Source organism: Bos taurus, chromosome X, assembly GCF_002263795.3.
Source record: "Bos taurus isolate L1 Dominette 01449 registration number 42190680 breed Hereford chromosome X, ARS-UCD2.0, whole genome shotgun sequence".
Taxonomy (NCBI): domain Eukaryota; kingdom Metazoa; phylum Chordata; class Mammalia; order Artiodactyla; family Bovidae; genus Bos; species Bos taurus.
Genome location: NC_037357.1, coordinates 98,321,201 through 98,329,430, shown reverse-complemented (window position 1 = coordinate 98,329,430; position 8,230 = coordinate 98,321,201). Strand labels below are relative to the sequence as shown.

Here is an 8,230-nt window from a genome sequence, read left to right as displayed (position 1 = left end):
AACACACCCACTCTGCTACCTTTCCTGTCTGCCCTGGGCTTAGTCCCAAGGGGACTGATAAATGGGGCTTGTTACAGCTCCCAATTCAGAAGAGGGGACAGCCAGCCCCTGAGACAAAAGTTGAGCTGACAGTGGCTGATTTTGTACAGTTTGGAGAACAGGAGAGAGCAGGGCAGCTGTCTATGGTACATGGCCTGAAAGGAACAAATGAGAAGAGGCCACTGCCCAGTCTGTGAGGAGAAGAAAGGTGAGCATGGTGAAGCTGATTTTCTAGCCAACCCATGACCTACAGGGCTGCCTGTAATCAGCTTCCATGTCCACTCCTTCTTCTCAGAGAACATAGAAAGTGATGTATAGATATGAGCTGACCACACATGTCACTCTCAATTTGAGCATTTCTTTATTTAACAAACACACATAGCATTGACTACATTCCAGTCCCTATCTTGAGGGCTTTGCAAATATTAACTTAATACATTATAACCATAAGGAATAGGTACCAAGATTATCTTATTATTTTACAGATTAGGAAATAGAAACACAGGTTACTTAGCTTGCCCAAGGTCACACCCTTAGTAAGTTCAGTAAGTAAGATACACACTCCCACATACACCCTAGATTTGTGGGCCTTGCTATGCTAAGCTCTTTGCTAGCATGTTACTAAGGAAACGAATGAAATGCCTAGCGTTATATAATACCAAGTAAGAACTGTTTTTATTGTTGTTATTAGCTAGTGGTTTACACCTATAATACTTGCAAATTTGTAAAGAAACAGTTCCTGCTCTGAAAGTGTCAGTTCAAATCCTGGTTCTGCTACTTGTTAGCTGTGAGGTATTGGCCACATTCCTTAATCTCTCTATGCCTCCAATTCTTAATATTTAACGTGGGGATTATAATAGTCTTTAGCTCATTGGTTTGTTGTGATTAGTAAATAGGGTGATGTTTGTACAGCACTTAACAAAATGCCAGGCACAGTGTAAGTGTTCAGTAAATATTGTTGTTCACATTGCTACCTGTTGCCATTGAATTAAATTGCTTTTAATCCTTTGGAGTTTCTTTTCATTTTCCCAATTAGTCACTTAATTTCAAGGAGTTCCTGGTACTGCTGCATTGAATTTATTTATGAAAACGTTAGTATGTTTCAAGCCTCCATGTGAGTTATTCCATTTAATTTGAGGTTGATGAGACAGGTATAATCTCCATGTTAAGAGTATGGAAAATGAGGCCAGAGAGAAGGACTAGGTCAAATCTACATACATTCAACCAGTCCTGATGGGTTTTTTTTACATCTTTGTAGTCTTCTTTGAATGCTGTCTACACTTGCACAAAAGCACACACACACATACACACACTCCCTTTGCCTTGGGCTCCCTGATCCTGTGTCACCTAACCCAAATTCTTAAATCCCTTGCTATCTACATTAGCAAAGACTCATTTTCTCCACAATTCTTTTTTATGTATTTGTTTGTATTTTTGTCTATGCCGGGTCTTTGTTGCTGCACGGGGGCTTTCTCTAGTTGCAGCGAGTAGGGACTACTCTTCAGTGGGGTACACGGGCTTCTCACTGCAGAGGCTTCTCTTGTTGCAGAGCACGGGCGCTAGAGTGTGGGCTTCAGTGGTTGCAGCAGAAGGGTTCAATAGTTGTGGCTTAGTTGCTCCATGGCATGTGGGGTCTTCCTGGAACAGGGATCAAACCTGTGTCTCCTGCATTAGCAGGCGGATTCATAACCACTGGACCACCAAGGAATTCCTCCACTTGATTCTTAAGTCTATGAACAAGTAAGCTTCTGCAGACTGCTTCTTCCTTTCCTGTTTACTCCTCTATTTCCTTAAACTTTTCACTTGCATATGGGCTTCCCAGGTGGCATAGTGGTAAAGAATCCGTCTCCCAATGCAGGAGACTCAGACAGGCAGGTTCAGTCCCTGGGTCTGGAAGATCGTCTGGAGGAGGAAATGGCAACCCACTTCAGTATTCCTAAAATTCCATGGACAGAGGAGCCTGGTGGGCTACAGTCCAGGGGGTCTCAAAGAATCAGACATGACTGAGCCACTGAACACACATGCACACGACAGCTATATAGTTATTATCTGGAGAGGAGGCACTATAAGGATTCCACCATATAACAAGTCTAATGTAATTGCCCTCTGCCCTCTGCCCTCTGTCTAGCTCTTGATCTCTCATGCTGTCCCTTTCTCCACTTTCTGACCAGGACCTTACCCCAAATACAAATCTCCTTCTACCCCTAGCCTCAAGTAACTATTGTTTCTTTAGATCTGGCTTCGTGTTTGCTGACCTGCTAAACAAATTCTTATAGGGCTCTGAGGTGACAATGATTTGGGGTTTGTTTGTTGCCTCCTTCATATTAATCAGAACTTCTTAGAAGCAAAACCCTAACCTGAAAGATTGAAGCTTATGATGAGATTTCAGGCATTGGTATGCAGACCATTTTGTATGTTTGTTAGAACAGCAAGGAGAGATAAGAAAGCCTTCCTCAGTGATCAGTGCAAAGAAATAGAGGAAAACAATAGAATGGGAAAGACTAGAGATCTCTTCAAGAAAATTAGAGATCCAAGGGAACATTTCATGCAAAGACGGGCTCAATAAAGGACAGAAATGGTATGGACCTAACAGAAGCAGAAGATATTAAGAAGAGATGGCAAGAATACACAGAAGAACTGTACAAAAAAGATCTTCATGACCCAGACATCCTGGAATGTGAAGTCAAGTGGGCCTTAGAAAGCATCACTGTGAACAAAGCTAGTGGAGGTGATGGAATTCCAGTTGAGCTATTTCAAATCCTGAAAGATGCTGCTGCGAAAGTGCTGCACTCAATATGCCAGCAAATTTGGAAAACTCAGCAGTGGACACAGGACTGGAAAAGGTCAGTTTTCATTCCAATCCCTAAGAAAGGAAATGCCAAAGAATGCTCAAACTACCATACAATTGCACTCATCTCACACGCCAGTAAAGTAATGCTCAAAATTCTCCAAGCCAGGCTTCAACAATACGTGAACTGTGAACTTCCAGATGGTCAAGCTGGTTTTAGAAAAGGCAGAGGAACCAGAGATCAAATTGCCAACATCCTCTGGATCATGGAAAAAGCAAGAGAGTTCCAGAAAAACATCTATTTCTGCTTTATTGACTATGCCAAAGCCTTTGACTGTGTGGATCACAAGAAACTGTGGAAAATTCTGAATGAGATGGGAATATCAGACCACCTGACCTGCCTCTTGATAAACCTGTATGCAGGTCAGGAAGCAACACTTAGAACTGGACATGGAACAACAGACTGGTTCCAAATAGGAAAAGGAGTATGTCAAGGCTGTATATTGTCACCCTGTTTATTTAACTTCTATGCAGAGTACATCATGAGAAACTCTGGGCTGGAGGAAGCACAAGCTGGAATCAAGATTGCCGGGAGAAATATCAATAACCTCAGATATACAGATGACACCACCCTTATGGCAGAAAGTGAAGAAGAACTAAAGAGCTTCTTGATGAAAATGAAAGAGGAGAGTGAAAAAGTTGCCTTAAAGCTCAACATTCAGACAACAAATAAGATCATGGCATCTAGTCCCATCACTTCATGGCAAATAGATGGGGAAACAGTGGAAACAGTGGCAGACTATTTTTTGGGGGCTCCAGAATCACTGCAGATGGTTGACTGCAGCCATGAAATAAAAAGATGCTTACTTCTTGGAAGAAAAGTCATGACCAACCTAGAGAGCATATTCAAAAGCAGAGACGTTACTTTGCCAACAAAGGTCCATCTAGTCAAGGGTATGGTTTTTCCAGTGGTCATGTATGGATGTGAGAGTTGGACTATAAAGAAAGCTGAGCACGGAAGAATTGATATTTTTAAACTGTGGTGTTGGAGAAGACTCTTGAGAGTCCCTTGGACAGCAACAAGGTCTAACCAGTCCATCCTAAAGGAGATCAGTCCTGAATGTTCATTGGAAGGACTGATGTTGAAGCTGAAACTCCAATACTTTGGCCACCTGATGCGAAGAGCTGACTTATTTGAAAAGACCTTGATGCTGGGAAAGATTGAAGGCAGGAGGAAAAGGGGACAACAGAGGATGAGATGGTTGGATGGCATCACTGACTCAATGGACGTGAGTTTGAGTGGACTCCGGGAGTTGATGATGAAAGGGGAGGGGCCTCGCGTTCTGCAGTCCAAGGGGCTGCAAAGAGTTGGACACGACTGAACGACTGAACTGAACTTGTTTGTTTAGTCACAAAGTCGTGTCGATTCTTTGTGACCCCACAGACTATAGCTTGCCATGCTCCTCTGTCCATGGGATTTCCCAGGCAAGAATACTGGACTGGGTTGCCATTTCCTTCTCCAGTGCAGATCATGATAGCTCTAAAATTCCACTATCCAGAATGCTCATTCTTTTGCCCCTCCCCACATAAGACCAACCCGGAATTCTTATGTAAAGACATAAGCTCTTTTGATGAAAATCCTGGAGAAGCAGTGAAGTGTGGTGGTTCAGATTAAGGCTCAGGAGGGCAGAAATGCATCACACTTTCATTTATGTTTTCCAACCCATCCTGTCCTGGTATGTGTGAACACACACACACACACACACACACACACACACACACACAGTGTTCTCTTACCTTTCTGCTTCATCAGACTTGACCCAGCAGTTAGCAAAGGGGACTTCTTAGCACAGTGGGAGGAAAATCTCCTGGTGAAGCTCCCTGGCAATGAAAAACATTTGATTATAGCCACACAACCCCATGACTCATTTGCCACTGAAGGGACATCTGATAAGACATAATTGTGCTTTAAAGTTTCTTCTAACCCTAAGATTCTGTGAATTTTACTGCCTCCCACCTTCCTTCAGCAACTGGCCCTCCTGGGTGATGTGGCAATGGAATGTGGGATGTAGATGCTACCAGCTATCACTCCTTCCCTTCAGTACTTTCTGTGAGGAAGTCCAGGACGAAGAGCCACCTCAGCAGTGTGTGTGTCCATGCCTGCTAAGTTGCTTCAGTCATGTCTGACTCTTTGTGACCCTGTGGACTGTAGCCCACCAGGCTCTTCTGTCCATGGGATTCTCCAAACAAGAATACTGAAGTGGGTTGCCATGTCCTCCTCCAAGGGATCTTCTCGATCCAGGGATTGAAACTGTGTCCTGAGTCTGTTACGTCTCCTGCACTGGCAGGCAGGTGCTTTACCACTAGTGCCACCTGGGAAGCCCCTTGGAGTAGCAAGGAGTATTCTTTGTATATGCAAACCTTGATTTGAAAAGATATCTCCATGATATGATGATTGTCATTTTTCTGGGTGACAGGTGGAAAGGTACACCCAGGACTCAGTAGTGACCTTTCTGTTTGATGAAATCGATGAACATCATGCATTCTCCTGGAACGGTAACTTAATATTTGTTTCATTAAGACTGGGAGAGGTGGCACATGGTGGGGGAGGGAGGAATATCAGCCATAAACAGCAGGGGGTGATCTGTCCAAAAGTCAGGGAAGAGAAATATCTACATACATACAGTGGACAGGAAGACTGCCCCAGAAGACATCAGAAACATTCAATTATACATCAGACCCTTGTCAGAAGACTTTTGGGTCTTTGCTTTCTGCACCATGCAACAAAACCTTTCCTGTACCCATGTATGTGCATGCTAAATTACTTCGGTCGTGTCTGACTCTGCGACCCTATGGACTGTAGCCTACCAGGCTCCTCTGTCCATGGGATTCTCCAGGCAAGAATACTGGAGTGGGTTGCCATGCCCTCCTCCAGGGGATCTTCCTAACCCAGGAATCAAACCTGCATCTCTTACATCTCCTGCATTAGCAGGCAGGTTCTGTTGCATGGGAAGCCCATGCATGGGACACAGGACAATAGAACCTGTGTCCACAAACAGGATATAAAGCCAGATACAGGGCTCCAAAGGAGAAGCAATGAGAAATAGTAACAGAAAGAACTAACTTGGCAGACTACAGAGATGAGAATTTTAGGTCTAGCCTACTTCTAACCTGCTGTTTAACCTTGGGCTAGTCTCAATCTTTTCTTTCTTCATCTGAAGAATTATAATGTGATTTCTATTTTGTAAAGATCCTGTGAGAGCTAGATGAGTGTCAGATGAGTCCTACGGAAGCAGAGCCTGAGATGAGGATACCGTGCTTGTGATTTATTAACAAGTAAACCCAGCGAGACCAGTAAGGCAGTGGGGAAGCAAGAGAAGGATGGAAGAAAACTAAGCAAGGCAGAGCCCAGTCTTGGCTCGGCTGCGGGGAGCTCTGGAAAGTAAATTATACCCAAGAGTTGATGCAACTTGAAGGGAGTTGGGCTTTCCTGTTCCAGCCAGTCTTTTGTCAAGGGCCTTGGGTTAGAGGACGGCAGCAAAGTAAACTCCTAGGCATTTCCTGTTCTCTGTGTCTGAAGGGTGGCTTCAAGTTTAGTAAGGGCAGTTAGAAACCAAAGGACAGTGAGGCTGGGAGAGGCATTCGTAGGAAAAGTAGAAGGAATAAGAGGACTCCTGGGCAAAAAAAATGACAGTATCTGCTAAAATGGGAAAATAGCTCATTGGCCAGGGATTCATCAGGGATTACCCAAAGAATAAGGATCTGCTCTCAACCAAGAATGGAATACCAGCTCATCTGATGTTCAGTTATGTGCAAGTGATCTAATACTGAAAGCCAGGACCAGCAAAGGAACATTTAGCGGATGTTGTGTAAGGGAAACACCATTCCTCTCCTCCATTAGACACTCTGTACTCAGTCCTTACACAGGACAGAGAACAGAAATAGATTATATTCGGTTAGGCCCTATTAGAATCACTTTCACTGTGTTAATGCTTGTAAATCCCACCAACCAAAGACCTCCAGGAACAAACTAGTCATTGCTGAGCTCGTTGGAGCAAAAAAGAACATGTACCAGAAGAACTGCGGGATGTCTTGGAAAGGGGGGGGGCAGGGACCTCTGAATAAATTTGGGTTTACTCCAAGTGATTTCCAAGAGAAATCAGGGAAGAAAGGGTCATTCTAGATTGAGCATTTTCAACAGCAGGGACGATTCACCGTTTTGGCATCTCAATGGATTTCATACAAGACAAAAAGAACTCTAGAAATGATCCCTGAAAATATAGTTTTCATATAGGATAAACGAGGCTGGAATTGTCACTTGGCAAAGAACAGCAGTCACTCGTGTTAGTCAGAGAAGAAGGATGTTTAGTCACTTTTTGTGATTACCCAGTGTTTTTATCTTATCTTGTTCCAAATACAATCATGGGGTGACCTCGTCCCAGCTCTGTTTATAGGAGTTGAGACCTGGCTGCCAGCAGGTCCGTTTCTCACTTTCTCTGCTTGTCAGCAGGATGTATTTCATTTTCTCAATGGCACACCCTTTTTTTTTTCCTCACAAAATTTAAAAGAAACAAGCCTACTATGTCTGCTCCTGCAGCAGCAGTACAAATTGTAAGGAGCATACCAGCCCTTGTACCACCTGGGATATGCCACAAAATCCCCATGGGAATTTCATTCAGAATTGAATGCCAAGAAAAATGATTCTGCTTGAGACGTGATAGTCTTTCTTCATCATGATAGTAAGCTCTAGGCGATCATTCATCATACTTTTTTTTTTTTTTTGTATTTGGATTTTAGTCCTATTTTTTTTTAATTTTATTTTATTTTTAAACTTTAAAATATTGTATTAGTTTTGCCAAATATCAAAATGAATCCGCCACAGGTATACATGTGTTCCCCATCCTGAACCCTCCTCCCTCCCCATACCATCCCTCTAGCTTTTTGGTCGCTCAGAGCCAAATTTGAAACTCCTGTAGACATTGACCTTTAGGTCTAGCACATTTGCATTCACTTTTCTCCCGAATCTGCACTTTCTATTTTCATTTTTACTAGTTTTTCCCCTGATATCGTGAGTTTCTTCAGATAAAGGTGGAGAAGAAATGAAGTCCCACTTTGAGCCATGTTGCACAGCTTGAGGCTAACACAAAATTAGATCTTGCATCAGTTCCCGGTTATCTTATGGGTGTAAGCTGTCTCTTACAATTTAAGAGGAGAGCACCTATCTTTTCCTTTTTCAATTTCCTTCCTCCCCATAACACAGTATGCAGAAATGGTAGATAGATGCTACCTGGAAACTCTTTGTCTTTGATGGGATTCTTGCAGTCAGACAGTAGAGGTCACCATGGAGCTGTGTATGATGGAGCTTACAGACTTGGAAACAGCCCAGTGGGTCTGAAATGATAG

The 8,230-nt window shown here is 43.2% G+C and overlaps 1 long non-coding RNA gene across 1 annotated transcript in view; it reads right to left on the bottom strand.

The window, feature by feature from the left end:
- Positions 1 to 5,772: 5,772 nt before the first annotated feature.
- LOC132344330 (uncharacterized) overlaps positions 5,773 to 8,230 on the bottom strand; it is a 75,434-nt gene continuing 72,976 nt past the window's right edge. The window contains exon 3 of the long non-coding RNA XR_009493586.1: positions 5,773 to 8,218. This is a non-coding gene — a long non-coding RNA (uncharacterized lncRNA). The remainder of the gene's footprint in view (positions 8,219 to 8,230) is intronic.